Below are 18,046 nucleotides of genomic sequence, written 5' to 3'. Positions count from 1 at the left end.
ATGATTTATTTCCGTTATGTCCTCTGATTTTTTTGTGTGATTCCTCTTGATGTGTTTGCCCAGGTTTCTTTGGTAGCGAATCAGGGTGCAGTGTGGGCATTTTTCCTTTTTCAGAGTTGATTTAGTAAATTGGACACCAGAAGATGATACTAGTGGGGAGGAAGATCCAGGTTTCGAAGTTTCAATGTCAGCCACTTTTGCAATCAAGCCGGGAGTGGGGGACACTGTTGTTTTTGGAAGCAGGAGGGAGAGCACAGCTGATGTGTTGGGTTGTGGTGAGGAAGAGGATGGACCAGGGCAATGTTCAGAAGGTGATGTGGATGGCAACTTGTGGCAAGCCTCCAGGTGTACCTCCATATCTCCTCTTCTTACAATGGTTTTTGCACATTGAGGGCAATGGAAGTGAGCCAAGTCTCTGCATGTTAAATTGCACTTGTAGATTGCCATATCTAAGAGACAGTCAAGAAAAAGAAGTTTGCCAATGACAGACACGAAACAAGAACAAAAACAAGCACAAACATGTATCAGTATATTTGTGTGTTACCTTTAAACATTATGCAATTTTTTAAGTGCTCTTCCAAGTGCTTCTCGAGTCGGGATGGTGCGCAGTGTTTGAATTTCGGGCACAAAGGACAGTGGAACAGTTTGCAACATGTTGTGCAGCGTTTCACTGCAGGCTTTGCAGTGCCACAGAGGATTGAAAGATGCATCTACAAAAAACAGGAACAAATGTTATAAAATTTATAGTACTAAAACTTCAATTAAAACAATACTTCATACGGCCAGTCTTTGCACGCTGTTTAAGTGTGAAAACAGCTTATTTCACTATACATTACATTCTACAACTAGCGGCCAGAAACGATAGAAACACTTTTAATCTGCATTATCTCTTCTTTTAAAAGACACCAGTGTCATTGCGAACAACAACAAATGCAGACCTACCCTTGCTAACCTCTTTACACAAACGTTTAATAAATATATATTTTTTCACATTACACAATTTCCTCTGCATTCGATTATTATTGGTTTTAGTAATTTAGTAATAACGTTAATTAATTAACTAGCTGTGAAAGCAGACATTCAAGTGTACAACTATTGCACAATTTATTAAACACACACACACATACACACGGTTACTTAAGGTTTCTCACGCAATGCCACTGCCTCGTAGCAAATAAGACATACCGGCTTGTCTCCATTTATCACAAACTTGTGCTCAGTTTCCCATGTCTCGGTAAATGAGTGCATTAAATTGCCTTCCATCTGCATCAACTTTTTTTTTTATTAACGCTGATGATATTGAGACGCATCAGAGAATAGCGGCATAGGTGGCCTATGATAAGCAAATGATATGCTCTGCAAGTATATGTACATTATATCGATAAATGTTGTTTTGTCTGCGAAACAATACATTTAGACTGCATTCATTGTTTTGGATAGTGCAAACAGGTCACGCACTATCAATAAGCAGAGGAGTAAGGCACTGGATGTCCAGCGTGTCATTGACATTTTCACTTCCAACCACAACAACCGGTGGATCGTGCTGCTTTGAGAACGTCAATGGTGAGTTTTGAATATATTTTTAAATAAAGGGTCATTTGAAAAATTGTTTTATATGACAATAGAGACACAGGCCACCGGTCTGTTTACCTGTATGTCTCTCTCTCCCTCTCTCTCTCTGTGCCTCTCCTCTCCCTCTCACTATCCCTCTCCTCTCCGTTTCAATTCTATATGCCAACTTTTCTTGTTGCTGCCGCTTCGTAGAATTTTGTAACAACGTGGAATTAGCAGAATAGGCTATTGTATTGTTTAACTCACACCTGTTGCTCTCGATGTAATTTAGCTGATAAAAGGTGACAGGGAAATAATATAAGCCTCACGCGTGGCGTTTCACTGTCAAGGGGGGTGATATAGCGTGTATGTAATTACTAGGGCCGGGACTTTAACTTTTTTTGATTAATTAATTACACAAACATTAACGCGTTAAAAAAATTAACGCATTTTAATCGCACTTATTTTTGTACCGCGGAACGTTTCTCACTGGATGAGTTTCAGGGGTACCGATTATACTGGAGCACCAACTAACGTTCATGACTTCAGACAACAACAAACCACAGTGAACAATAGTCGAACGAAGAAGCTGATGAGACCGCTTTGGTTGGCCCCGTGGATGGGACATTTTGTTTTAAAAAACGGACGGATGGAAGCGTCGATAAGAGCAAGGTTGTTTGCAAATTATGCAAAAAGGAATTTGCATATCACCGCAGCACATCAAGCCTCAAGTATCACCTCAATGCAAAACCTATAGCAGCTAGCGTGGAAGCTAGCGTGGACGTTAGCCCGACTAGGAGTACAAGGACCCACACCCAATTCGCGTTGATCAAACAGTGGCCTATGCAACAGAGAGATTTTATTTTTCATCAGGATATTGGAAGAATAGGAGGGATTGAGGCACTGGCACTTTTTAATTTTATTTTAAATGGTACAGTACACTTTATGTTGAACTATTTATTATGTTGTTGGTGCAACTGGCACTTTATGTTGAACTGTTTATTGTTTTGGCCAAGGTTATTGAGAGAGTTGGACTGAAATGTATTAGATTTTTTAAATCAACTGTTGGTAAATCAACAAAGTCTGTTACAGATGTAGCGATTCATTTCAGACAGTTTGAAACGCGAGGGCCGTGATTGGTACGTGATCTGCCCTCGCTCAAGGGAAAACCTCCAGCTTGACTTGAGACCGCCCCCGTGATAGATAAATGTAATTATAATGAAGCCAGCTGCAATGGATCATTGATCCACCAGGGGGTGCAGTGGGGTTCCACACCGGAGCTCATGTGAAATAAAGTGAGATACAGTACTCTGGATGTACAGCGGAACTTTGTTAAGATCCATATGTCACGGATATCATACTACTGTGCTAAATAAGAGACATGTAATCATTTACAAAAAATCACCATGTTGTTATTTAACAAAATAATTTTGTTATTCGAAAAAAACGAACGGGAGGAAATGCAGCCCGGCTCTCGATTTTTAATCCTAATTTAATCATCATCTTCACCACGATCATTTATGTTTATGTTCGCCGAATTGACATGAAATCACTGACACATGAATATACTGTATTCAACTTCATTAAAACGTTATTAACGTGCCTAAACCCAGTAATTCACCAAAAATATGTATATTTTAAATGGAGTTTCGTCGGTCGATCAGGATCCCAAAGTGTAGCGGAGGGATCCTCATCTGGATGAAGGGTGTTATTTTCCCCATAAAGAAGAAGTCGCTGCAAATTATCCCGCTTATTACATGGCCACATTCTCAACAAAGTAACGACATGACTCCCAATATTAATTGAAATGCTTTTATGGATTTAGAAAATGTTTTTATTGATTTAAAAAATAGTTGGATGTATTGATTTAAATTCACATGCATCCGCCAAGAAAAATAGTCCGTTGTTACAGTTTTTTAAACAGTCTGAATGAAACGGCAGCTCTCAGCTGTGTATTTACACAACTAATGGCCCATCAACCACAGCTCTCTCCCCCCCTCCCCCCTGATCTTTCTTCTCCAGCAGCTAAATTAACAGTAGGTTACTCTGAGTGACCATAGACTGTATGTGACAAGCTTACAGTTAGTGACGTAACAACACCATAAAAGCTGGTGGGTTGAAAGCAATACGGGAGGTAAAAATAACTAGAATAATTGTGACTTATTTATTGTGGCTTTTATGTTTTTAGGTATAACATTTGATGTAATTCAGGCTTATAGTTCACCCTTCTCTAAAAGCCTTCAACAATGACAATATTCATTGTAATTTAATAAATCCTTCCAACACACATTGTAAAAAATAGCCTACTGTAAGTTAAGAAATCATTTCAATATGTACATCTTCTGATGTAACAACAATAACATTATAAATAGTAACATAGCTGAACATGGTATTGCACATTTAGCTTTGAGTGTTACTGACCTGAGATGTTTTTATTACATGAATTAAGGTGACTGAGGCTTTTTAACATACAGGGATGCAAACTCATCAGGTATGAAAAAGGTGACAAGGATCCGAGCCCCCGGCTCCCCCACCCCACGGAATGACAGAGGATTTTAGCAGTCAGAACAACTAAAGCAGCAGTGTTAATAATAACAGAAACGCCAAAGAGTCACATAATAGAAATATATAAATGCATTTATTTCAAATTGTGGAGCAGTCAGTTTATAATTTTGGCAGCACTGTTGAGCATTTTGAAAATGTATTTTCAGGCCTCTGTGCAAGGCTTAAGTCTTTTTATCTTTATAGCCACATGGTGTAAAGTAACTAAGTTCATAAACTCAACAAGTACTATACTTGGGCACAATTTTGAGATACTTGTACTTTATTTAAGTATTTCAATGTTTTGCTACTTTGTTCTTCTACTCCACTACAATTCAGAGGTACATGGTGTACTTTGACTCCACTACATGTATTTAATACCTTTAGTTACTTCACAGATCTGGATTAATTAAGTGAAATATAATCAAGTGTTAAATCAGACTTTAGTTCCACCTGGAGTAAATCCACAAGCTACCCTGCAGTATACAAAGTCATTCAAACTAGCTGCACCTTTAGCAGCTTTGAGAACACTTTCATGATCAATCATTATAAAACATATCATATCTATTATTCTGAAATGGACCAATCTGCACAATGACTACTTTTAATTAGCTACTTTCACTATATTTTGATGATAATACTTTTCTACTTTTACTTGAGGAACATTTTGAATGCAGGACTTTTACTGTAACAGAGTATTCCTACACTCTGGGACTATTACTTTTAGTCAAGTACAAGATCTGAGTACTTCTACTTTTACTCAAGTACAAGACCTGAGTACTTCTACTTTTACTCCAGTACAAGATTTGAGTACTTCTACTTTTACTCTAGTACAAGATCTGTGTGCTTCTACTTTTACTCAAGTACAAGATTTGAGTACTTCTACTTTTACTCTAGTACAAGATCTGTGTGCTTCTACTTTTACTCAAGTACAAGATCTGAGTAGGCTACTTCTACTTTTACTTAAGTACAAGATCTGAGTACTTCTACTTTTACTCAAGTACAAGATCTGAGTAGCCTACTTCTACTTTTACTCAAGTACAATATATATACTTTTACCACCTCTGTTTATAGCCTATGAAAAAAACTATTAGAAATAGAAGGCTAAAGCTAACGTTAGCAGATAGTGACAATGTATGCTAGCTAGCTAGCTCAACGATTCCTTAAATAATATTGCCACAGAAAAACTTTTCAGTTCACATCACGCTCTGCCGCTCCGACAGGGAGCTCTGCTCTGAACACCTGAACAGCCCGTTCTAACAGCTGTTCACCAGCGGTCCAGTCTGTGCCACAGTGACTCCGGACGCACAGTTAATATTAACGAACGCACCCGTAGGTAATGTAGCTGCTGAAGCTAGACCATCATCTCGGAGAAGCAGAGCCTTATTATACATCCATGAGCAGAGCCAACAGGCAGGAAGACTCGAGCACACAGCTCGTACTTCATTATAATATATAAAAAAAGAACACCATGCGTGTCATGATGGCACATAACAGCTCACGGCCGCAGATTACTCCGGGTCCCAGCCCCCCCCATACCCCAAAAATATTTGTATTGCAGATCTACATGAATCACACAAACGACTTATTTTGGATTCAAAACGGCGAATTTCGCCGAAAGGTGACAAGTTTGCATCACTGAACATAGACAGAGCACAACTGAAACATAACATCTGAAACGATGTAACAACATAATACACTTGTGGGGATGCTTGGGATGTGAGGAGTGAGGGACACGGCTTAAAACGGGCGTGTCGCCTCGCAGGACAGGAGAGTGTGTGCACCAGTCTGCCTTGATCTATGAATTCATGACACTCACTGCTGCCTACAGCTGTTTTATAGAAGGAAATTCCTTCACTTCCTGAAAGTGTTTTAACCACACACACCTCTACACACACATGACGGGTGTTATTTTCCCCATAAGGAACAAGTTGCAGCAAATTATCCCGCTTATTACACGGCCAAATTCTCAACAAAGTAACGACATGACTCCCAATATTAATTGAAATGCTTTTATGGATTTAGAAAATGTCTTTTATTGATTTAAAAAATAGTTGTATGTATTGATTTAAAAAATAGTTGTATTGATTTAAATTGACATGCATCCGCTAAGAAAAATTGTCCGTTGTTACAGTTTTTTAAACAGTCTGAATGAAACGGCAGCTCTCAGCTGTGTATTTACACAACTAATGGCCCATCAACCACAGCTCTCTCCCCTCCTCCCCCCTTGATCTTTCTTCTCCAGCAGCTAAATTAACGACCAGCTTTACAGTTAGACACAACACTGTCATTGCAAGTGACCCTCAGTTAGTTGACTTTTATGTTCAACTGCTAAATTCGTTACTGATAAAAAAGGGCTTCTACTGTACCTAATTACCTTAACACTAGAACCGCCAGAGGTTTTTGTATAGGCCTACCTAAACCCGTCGAATCCCGCTATTAGAATGCAATTTTTAACAACATAGGGTGCTACATAACACACTTTCAGGAAAAGTCAGGGACTGGGAGACTTTAATATTTTATTGAAAAAAAGTTACATTGCACACTAGGGGTTTCACAACTACCAATATTTACTAGTCGACTAGTTTTTCAAAATAGTAGTCGACTAGTCGACTAGTCGTTACGTCATAATAGAGACACACAAAGAGAGGTTTACAACTGTATTTTCTATTGGAACTCATACAGTAACATTAGACACTGCATTTTAATTTGTGTTACATGGCTGAGTAAATAACAAACACTGGACTCACCAAAATCGACAGCAAAAAACTCTTGTTTACATAAATGCCACGTAAATCCAGTGCGCAACAGCGCATTGCGCAACACTTTATTCGCTGTCCTCCACGATAACGTCCACCTTTCCATATTTTTGGTTTGAACACCAACGCATCGACATGTAGAGGAGGCTTGATCGCTTTCGGGTGACAGTGTTGCCTGCCAGGGAAAAAACCCTCTCAATCGGGGTGCTTGTGGCTGGAATAGCTAGGTAGCTCCTCGAAAGCGGGGGAAGCGGTGCACGTTTTCTGCCCACCACTCCAGTGGATTATCCATTGTGGGGATATGCGGTGTCCGCTGGCAGTAATCCCGTAGCTCATCATCCGCATCACTGTTGCCTCTGTTCAGTGCTGACGCCGGTCCGTTGCTCACTGGTGGTAGCATTACTGCTAGTGCTAGCTGTCGGCAGCGGGTGTTTCATCTTCAGATGGTTGCGCATAGCAGATGCATTTGTATTGTACTTCAATACAGCTGTACACAACTGACACTTCACTGTGGAGTTGGTTACATCTTCGTTGAAGTACTGCCATACATAAGAATGTCGGACGTGTTTTGAAGCATTTTGCAGCACCTCGTTTACCTCCATTTTTTCCACGACTAGTCGACTAGGGCCTACAGCGCCGACTAGTGGTAAAGGTAGTCGATTAGTTGGTGAAACCCCTATTGCACACACACAACACACATCACACAAATGGACCCGATTGGCGGATCTAGTATGAAATAAAATCACTAATTAATGAAACCAGTTCAATACGCATTATTCCTATTCTTATCATTCTTTATGAGCGCAGAAATAGTCTTAAAATCAGATCTGTTTTTTAAATGAAATCTGAAGGCAGGCAGTTAGCTCTGATCACCTATGACAAATGCGCCGCACCTAATCGCTGGCCATTCAGCCACAGACACTGTTCGAAATGGGGGGGAGCTACGAGGAGCTTGGCTCCCCCGAAGAGGGAGGGAGCTCCCCTGATGGCTGACTTTGAGATAAATAGGGGGAGCCCAAAACAGTCGTGCATATTTGTGTCACACAGATTAGAAATGTTGAGTTTCTGTAAATAACAGTTCTTGAAATAAATAATAGTTATTGTTCATTACAGTTTCTGAATATTTGTTTTATATTTGTGAATATGTCTGGGTGTTGCCATCTGTATGTGGCGGCGCTGCATTCTTACTTACGTTGCTATGATTATGGCGGTGATGCCGGCGCGGTATTTGAAATGTTCATATTGATATTTTTTTAACTCTGGCTGTGTAATTCAAAAATATGGCAAAACGAAAACAGCCAAGCGTCACAGCTTTTGGATTCACAAGCAAAGAAGCGAAGGAGTCTAAAAATGACAACGTCAACGGGAAACAACTTTTAGTTGGCCGGCTGTAAGCGGCGTTAGGGTCAAGTTTGACAGCTCCACACCGAGGGAGAGGCCTGCCGATGCGGAGCCTGAAGAGGCTTCAACAACGGCGACATCCGCCGGTATAGTGACACCGTCTGTATTAGTAGAAGAGTGTTTTTATAGCAATTGATCGCATCCGCGCTGCTGCGCCAGTCAACAGAGCGTGCGTGTGACATATTTAGTAGCAGGATGTGCTCTGAAAAATAGGGCTCCCCGAAAGCAAATGGGTAATTCGAAAACTGACAGAGCTCCCTCTATACAAATCAAACTGTAGACGGTGTGAAAGCACCTATTGTTTTAAATAATGGTCAGAATGTGACCTGTGAGCCTTCTGAATTACCGTGGGACAGCACATTCTAAACTAAAATGTTCAATCAATAAAGTAACATCTTATCTTAATAATATCTACATGTTAATAATAATAATAAATCATACAGTATGTGTCCGAAAGGGAGCAGGAGGAAGCAAACACAAAAATATACTGCATATTAAAGCAAACGATTGTAAAGGTTAAAGTATGAGCATAACAAAAAAAGAAGTGTAATGTAAACATTTACATTATAATTATGATTATTTAATATATAAAGACTATATATTATTGAATTACAAGATTAGATATACTTTAGTTGATCTAAAATATTGATGTGTTCAAATGCTCTTCAAAACACAACTGAAAGTCCATGAAACTTGTCTTTCTGTATTTGTGAATGAAGCGCCATCTCCTGGTTAAAACCTGAAATTGAAAATCTGGCAACGCCCTCTTGGAAAATAGTGGGAGGGCTTAACATTCCTCTATACTGGTCTTTGGCAGGCCGTAGGCAGGAAGCTGTGAGCTGGAGTCCGAAATTCAGTGCTCCATCTGTATGGCCTCTGAAGCAACAGAGAGATGTTTTCTAATAGTCAGGGTTTCCAATGTTCTGAATGTACTTGAAAGTATTGTGTTTTACTTAAAAAACAAAGTGTTATAGTTTACAGAAGGTCTACCTACCTATAGGCTACCTGAATCTCTGAAATGTACTATATTCCTAAATATGCTATTGCTACACTTTATGGCCAGTGTACCACCTTGAAAAAAATAAACAATGTTTTGTTGCTTAAGCTTATGTATTCAGTCATTATTCAATGGTATACTAAAATCCATGTGAAAAAAATTGCTTCTCACTGTTCTCAGGTCAAATATTTATATGTGATTAAAAATGCGATTAATTGCGATTAATTAATTACAAAGCCTGTAATTAATTAGATTAATTTTTTTAATCGAGTCCCGGCCCTAGTAATTACATTACAAATATTGACTTGAGCCCCACCACTGTATGGGTTAGCCCTACCATAGATTACCCAACAAAAATACTATGGCGCCGCCACTGCCTAGGACCCTAGTTTTTCGTGACACTGCCACCTAGCGAATTGGAGACATGAATATGAACGACAACGCACAGAGTGTGAGTAATGTGAAATGCTTTTAAAGTTGTATTTGTTTAACATTAATAACAATTCCGGTGTCTGGAATGAAGTTTGATTAGCTATCGTTAACTATGATAGTCTTAAGGCAATACAAACAATTATTCGTTAGCTATAGCTTTCGGCAAAATAAACTGTTAGCATATTTGATTACTTGTTTAATGAAACTGTAGCGTGATTTTGGCAAGCCAAACTAGGTGTCCTACATTACTTGTTGATTTAATCACTAATTACAATAATAGTGTGAGTAATGTGAATCGTGTTGTTTGCTTAAAGTTAACAACTATTCTGGTGTATTGAACTGTATAGCAATACAAGCAACACGTGCTAAATGTGAGTCTTACAGGGAAACAGTCATCTGTTAGCCTATGATGACTCGCTGCAAAACCAACTGTTAGCCTTTTTGTTTATTTGTTTAAACCGGGTGCTTTCAATGCGACCATCTTTATAAGGACGTTGGCACAGGCTACCGGGGAAGTGGACGGCGAGGAATCTTGGAGGGTTTTTACTCCGAAGAGGGCTTCTGCAGCTGGAGCTGTTTTCTGGTGGCTGAGGGAACAACAGACCCCGCCTCACCCCAGTGAAGAATCCTCTCCACTTTAAGGACCCTAAAAGGGTTACATTAATAATCTTTTTTCTCAAAGTAATGATAAACTTGTGAGTTGGATGTAGAAAAGTCAGAATCAATATAGATGTTTTTTATTTTAAAGAAAATTCAGATTGAACATAGTAAAAAACTGTAAATTAGAGTGTCAGTCCAAAACAAATGTTTTACTTATAGTGAAAATTACCCTTGGATGATGGTAAGGTAGACTAAAAGCTTTAGGAATCCAAAGTACAACATATAATAAGTACCCTGTATCAAGATCAGTGTTGGGCAAGTTACTTTTTAAAAGTAATTAGTAATAGTTATAGTTACTGCTTTTAAAAATGTAACTAGTTACTTTATTAGTTACTACATTATAAAAGTAACTTGTAACAAGTTACTTTACTTTACTTTAAAAAGAATAACAATAAAATTGAAAATGAAATGCTTTCACTGGTATTTTGCTGACTAGTTCTCTGAAGGCAACACCGTTGCGATGTCCTCAGCAACATATCTGGCAATCAATCTGTTTAGTTGACTGGGTGACATGTGGTGATTTAAAAAAATAGTTTTTGGGCTGTTTAGATGGTGTTGCTCCATCTGGGTCACTGCCGGTGGTTGAGACGGTGGGGTCTTTGGCGACTAGTTTTATAGCCCCATGTAGCCTACATTACTTAGGTGCTTCAGGAGATTGGCATTGCTGTTTTTCGATGTGGACAATGCTTTCTGTCCTGCACACAGTTTACATTTTACCGTAATAGTTTTGCGTCCTTTATCCCCACAAATTTAAAATAGTGGTTATATTTCCAAGTTGCAAATGCGCTGCTGCTCTCGCTGATACTTGCATCTGCCATTTTGTGTGTGTGTGTGCTGGTGGTGAGCGTTGCCGTGTGTGTGTGTGTGTGTGTTAGCATTAGCAAGTGTTCGTGTGTATTTTCCCCATAAGGCAAGACCCGCCCAACTCTGTCTTTGATTGGCTTACCCTGAAATGTTACCCCGAAATGTTACCCCACGTTAACCAGTCATCACTCCTCACTGGTCACTTTCACTTTTCCATGGTGCTGTGAGAGGACATCGCTGTATTTGCCTGTAAATTACATCCGCAGGGAGATTCGGTTAAGTTCCATCACATAATGTAACGCAGTAACGCACCCATTTAAATCACAGTAACTATAACGGCGTTACTTAATGGGAATAGGTAACTAGTAACGCTATTAGTTACCGCAAAAAGTAGTTGTGTTACTCTGTAACGCGTTGGTCCCAACCAGTGGCGGCGCTAGGGGGTGGCTACTTGGGCTCAAGCCCCGGATGTTTTCTGAAAAGCCCCGGATGTTTCACTTAAAAAATATATATATATATTTTTTAAACGTCTCGGGAGTAATGTGCAGTACCGGAGTCCACCAGAGAGGCAGCCGCTGCGGGACAGTAGCCTGCGTACTGCGTAGCCTTCCCTGCCCTGAAGAAGAAGTTATCCCTACTAGTGCCCAGCGCCATATGGCTCTGCTAGTGCCCGACAAGTTTTAACCAAGTGGCAAACTCTGTGGAAGAGCCGGGACGCCAATACGGAAGTGGCACACACTGCAGTTCATATATTGACCGGTAGGGACTGACTGCAGAAAGGAGCAATTTCCATAGACCCCCATGTTAAAATGCCCAACTTTACAGCAAAAAAAAACATGTTTCTACCCATGGATGGAATAAATATGGTTATGAATATAGTTAGATTCGACCTTCATGATTATGGATCTGTGAGTGAATTGTTTTCTAACACAACACTTTTATTTATATTAGGTCTTAAAGTTTTTTTATAAATTAGGGCATGGTCACATTGAGTGACGGCTCTGTGATGTGACTGCTGCTGTTAGCTTCTTGTCTCTCTGCTAGCTGCTCCGTGAAGCTACAGGCACTCTGCCTGTTCAGCTCATCCAGGGAACACAACTTGCCCCCGGCCGTGTTTGTTTGTTCTTCATGATTATATATCAGACTATTGTGACTCGCTCTGCGGTTGGAACAAACGGTGCATGAATGCGGTTTTGCGGTAAGTGAAATTTGAGTGCTTTATTTATTTGTTAATGATTTTAATCGACGTAATGAATGTTAAGGCTTGGGTAAGCGTGTAAGCGAGTGGTAGCTACACACTTGCCCCCGGCCGTGTTTGTTTGTTCTTCATGATTATATATCAGACTATTGTGACTCGCTCTGCGGTTGGAACAAACGGTGCATGAATGCGGTTTTGCGGTAAGTGAAATTTGAGTGCTTTATTTATTTGTTAATGATTTTAATCGACGTAATGAATGTTAAGGCTTGGGTTAGCGTGTAAGCGAGTGGTAGCTACACACTTGCCCCCGGCCGTGTTTGTTTGTTCTTCATGATTATATATCAGACTATTGTGACTCGCTCTGCGGTTGGAACAAACGGTGCATGAATGCGGTTTTGCGGTAAGTGAAATTTGAGTGCTTTATTTATTTGTTAATGATTTTAATCGACGTAATGAATGTTAAGGCTTGGGTTAGCGTGTAAGCGAGTGGTAGCTACATCGGTGCTAACGATGCTAATAGTAGCCTCCAAGTTAAAATCATAGACTGTATATATAAAGTTTAAAACAAAATAGAGAAGTGTTAAGTGTAAAGTGGGATAATACTGTTGAACAAACAGCTTCTGTTTGAGGTTGATAAAATAAGGTCTTCCTTGTAACTTAGAGAGATATTTTATTATGTAGGTAGAAACTGTATGCAGTACTAAGGTTAATTTAAATTGGCTATGCTCAAGTATATAGACAAGCTAATGTCGAAGGAGTAGTGTATTTGAAATCAACCTCACAATAAGATGTGTGTATATATTACAATTATTAATGTCGTATTTCAAGATGATTACTTAGATATTACAAGATGGTTGGTTGAGCTGGAGTTCATTATTGAGCTTACACGTTAACCTCACAGTCATCTGAAGAACGAACCCAAACCTTTTTGTTTTTATTAATTGCATTACTAAATGGGTATCAAATAAACAGTAAGCATTGGTAACACAACTTCCAAAGTTACAGTAAAATAAAAAGGACTCTGACTCGGACAATACACAATCCAACATGTTCAACAGAAGAGAATCAGTTATATTGTTTGTACACATGGTACTTTATATCTGTTTTTTTTAAGCCAGGGGTCGGCAACCTTTTTGATATGAAGTGCCATTTAAAAAAAAAAAAATTATCAGCGTGCCAACGATCGAGAATTATCAACGGGGGGGGAGGGGGGGTAGAGGAGCTTGACGCTCGTGAACTATCAGCAGGAGGGCGGGGGGAGCCTCGCTGCGGGGAAGCAGTGTGTGGACCTGTCAGCGCAACGTACATGATGTCGACTTTAACAAACACATTTAAATAATTGGTTTAAACGGCATAATAATAAGGACGATCGTCCGTTCTGTGATTCTCCAGAACACACATGTTATGATATTAGGGTCATGCAGAGTGAGATGAGATCGCTGTCCCTTTAAGAGAGAGAGAAAGAGGGGTGTGGCTTGTGCATGTGTGTTTGTGGATGGTAGAGCGACAGTGAGGGAACGTGTGTTTGTTTCTGGAAGTGAAACGAGGCAGCAGAAAAACAGAGGTCTGTGATGTATTTTGTGAAACAGAAGAACAGCTAAATAAATGCAACGGCCTCCTAAGAAGAGCTTGCCTCTCTCCAGTCATTTAAGCTAAAGTGGGTTATTGAACCTAAAGCTTGTTACTTCTTCCCTCCTCGACTACGGTCTGGGAGCCGACAGGAAAGTTCAATACACAGATGGCCAGTCCGCCCCTTTGTAGCATATTATTTCGATGAGAGATGAGCAGATCGCCACTGGGCTTTCAACTAAATACACAGCCACGCAAAAACTGCGGCATTTGTACAGCTCCTTATGGGTACTGGAATTAGTGAAGTGCTTTCCTCCGTGGTGAAATGATCAGCACTGCACCACGGAGGAATGCGGCAGAAAGTCACCTGGAGATAAAGAGAGCGGGGCTGCGTTGCGTACATTGCAGGTAACGGGGAGACTCTGGCGGCAGTCTCGTTCAGGATCCGAAAATACAATTTAAATATTGTGCACACTTATTCCACTTATTCCTAGTGTGCCACTGGTTACGGTGCCGCGTGCCAATGCTGGCACGCGTGCCGGGGGTTGCCGACCCCTGGTTTAAGCTGTCCAGGTGATGCAGACAGGCTGGACCAGAGTGAGAGACAGAACTGGACTCCTCACAGCAGTGAACTTCAGCTCAGGTAGAAAAGACTCTTTTTTTCATTCTGTACAAAGAATCAAGAAAGATATTGGTTTAAATGAATGAAGTATTGACTTTAATACACTGATATACATTCCATTAAACAATACTAGATCACCTACACACCAGTGAAGTTGAGGGTTTTTTCTATGCAAAAAGTTACATTTAGATGTTAACAAGCAATATGATTTTGTCAGCTTTCTAATTTAATGTATTAAAGGCAAAGATATTTAACACAGTGAGAACTGCTACTATTTATCTCTGAATATTGTTCAAAAAAATGTGGTAAAAGTTATTCTTTCAGTGAGACAACAGAGCAAGCTTCTACAGTTGCACTACGTTTTGATAACAGTTAAATATTATTTTGATAATAACTAGGGATGCACGGAATATTTGGCCACCGAAAATTAAAATGGTTAAAAAGGCCCTTTCGGCCGAAAGTCAGAGAACAGGGTTCCGTTGATCATACTCCGCATATTTGTCCGGGTGTTTTGATTTCAAGTGGTGGAGTAATCCCGAAGTGGTGAAAGTCTTTGCAGTTACACCCCCTCGAGAAATGTCAGCTGAACACGTTTTACAAATCGCAATCCGCGCCTCTCTCTGATATTTTGAAATATCTCCAAGCGGCAGACATGTTGGCTGTGAGCCAGCCGCGAGCATGGTCGCGCGCCGTGCTTGTCGCTGCGTTTTGATTACGTCATCACAACAACACGTTAGGTTACCAAACTTATAGGTGCATTTGTTGTTGTTGAAGGCCTGGCTGTTACAGTCTTTATTTACACTATTTTGTTGTAGGCCTACTGGCCTAGATGTTTATGTAGTTTTAAAGCACCTTGGTTTTGTTCTGAATGCACTTTGTTGTAGTTATACTACAGAGGAAAGAAAATGCACTTAACTTGGAATGAATGTACTGTATGGATTCAAAAGTGCTGAATAAATGTTTTATGGACCCATAATAGTGATTATTATTTAAGTTAAGTTTTGCCATAATCATGTCTTTTTCCATAATCAGGTAGCTGAACAACATTGGTAAAAAATGTATACATTATATATATTTCTATTAATCATTTTCGGCCTTTCGGCATTCGGTTTTCGGCCAACTGTTTCCTATTTTTGGTATCGGTTTCGGCCAAGAATTTCCCATTCGGTGCACTCCTAATAATAACATATATTTCAATGTTGATGAACTTCATACTGTTCATTCATAATCTGATTGTCTTTGTAGCTCACTGTTGAAATAAAAAAAAACATTACAATTACAAAATAATTATATCTACAGCCCCTAAACACACAAACACACCACTTTCATAGATAACACACTTGTTCTGCAATAATATGTTTTATGTGTCCTGTAATTTTTATTAGGAAAGGACATGCCGGAAAGACACAACATGTTCTCCTTCTCTGAGGGTCAAGAAGAACATCCAAGAGGAAAATTAAAAGCTGATGCTATGAGATTTTAAGACCAGTACACTAAGAAACTACTTTTATTGTAAAAACAGTCAGCTGATCGTATGCACCTATTTCCACATCTACACTCCATCAGCTAATTATTTCTATTTGCCTCGCTTTATGAGCTTCACATCACTTGTGCCTTGTACCGCAAAGTTTGCGACGTCACAAATAAATGGGGCCAATCTTCAGTCAGATGTGAATGTGTAATCTAACATTTTCAGTAAGAATAATGGACAAAAGGAGTGCAAATACAAATACAATGTATTGAAATGTCAACCAAAACTTAATCAAACATGTTTTAAATAAAAAGCACATATGGACAGAAGGTGTAAAAATATTAAATGTACAAGTAAACACATTTAGTCAAATAAAGTTACAGACTAGGCCTGTGCAGTTTGTATCAGCTTTGCCCAGCATGGGCTCCTCCATAAGGCCTTGTCTCCCTCGCTGAGGAAAGACCCTCAGTCCTCTCCGGGCCAAACAAACCGACAGGACGTCCATCACATGGAGGTTTCTCCCTGAAGTCTGCAGTTTTCTGGACACCACGCTGTCTCAATCCGTCCACACTGAATATGATAGGGGGAAAATGAAAATAACAAATGCTTTAGACAATAAGAAACAAAGTTAACTGTTGAGTTGCTCAATTTTTTTAGATTGTCAATACTATTACTGTATAACTAATATATCAGGTTAAGAGGCACAGTCAAATAAAGATTGGTCTTTAAATACATGCTGTCTTTTGAATTGTTTGTCTAAAGTCAAGGATCTAGAACTGGTACTTAGTTTTAATGATACAGTCTGGTTATTATGCTGTTTGGAGGAGGCCTCACAGGTAAGAACTAGGGCCGGGACTAGATTAAAATAATTAATCGAATTAATTAGAGGTTTTGTAATTAATTAATCGAAATTAATCGCATTTTTAATCACATATAAATATTTGACCTGAGAACATTGAGAAGATGTCAATAAAGTGAGTAGTATTATTCATCCCGCTTCCATCACATTAGTATGCATAGAAAGTGACAGGTGCTGTGACAGGTCACACCTCTCCCTACTTATGCTAATGAGCTAAGTCCCGCCTCCCCTTTGTTCGAGGTGTGAGATCTCAAGTAGGTGTGATATCCCAAGTAGGTGTGAGATCCGTCGATAGAAGGGGGGTGATGTGTATTCACAGGTGTGAAAAGCCCCCACTGTTGCGCCTTATGGTGTATAATAAAAAATGTTTCAATCACATTAGTATGCATAAAAAGTGACAGGTGGGCCCGCCCCCAAGTCTATTAAAACAAAATGCCGCTTCCATCACATTAGTATGCATAAAAGTGACAGAAGGGCCCGCCCCAATTATGTGATGTCAGAAGACCGAAGGTGTGGAGTGAGATAAAAAAAAAAAGAACCCCGTGCAGATAAATAGCCAGTCATTTCCAATCATCAAGTCATCTTTCCAAAAAGAAAAAATGACCAAGAGACGCCTCGATATGGGTTTAATCAGCGAGACGCCTGTGACAACTTACCGCCATCCGTCCGGAGCGCCAATCAAGAAACGGATGCAGTATCTGTGCCGGGTTCAAACACCTCCGGTCGAAGATCTTGAAGAGAAATGGCTTCTGGAAAATGAACATGTTTGAGGATACGTATTCAACTATATGGCGAATGAACTGCATTTCTACAATCTGAAGAATGGAGAAACGTATGGACCCCACAGTGTTAAAGCAACGTTGACCTCAACAGATTGGGCTGTGTTAACTCTGGTGTCTTCCAGAGATCTCCACGCAACCATTGTATCGGAAGAAGTAATGCATCAAGAAAACACTGTGGAACCAGCGGTGTACAAGATATGTGCAACAAAAAGCAAAGAAACGCAAACAAAAAGCGAGATCAAAGAAGAGTTTTCACCGTTACCCCTCAATGTGGAGGAAGAAGAAGGAAATATCCCCCCGCCGCCAGAAGTGAAAAGAGTCCTGACAAGCACCGTCTGGGAAACTAAAAGCGGACCATCTGGGCGATGGTATTACCGCGCAAGCCGTTTGCTGACGCAGG

The sequence above is a fragment of the Notothenia rossii genome (assembly GCF_949606895.1).
Source record: "Notothenia rossii genome assembly, chromosome: 4".
Lineage (NCBI taxonomy): Eukaryota > Metazoa > Chordata > Actinopteri > Perciformes > Nototheniidae > Notothenia > Notothenia rossii.
Note: the sequence above shows the minus strand (reverse complement) of the source record.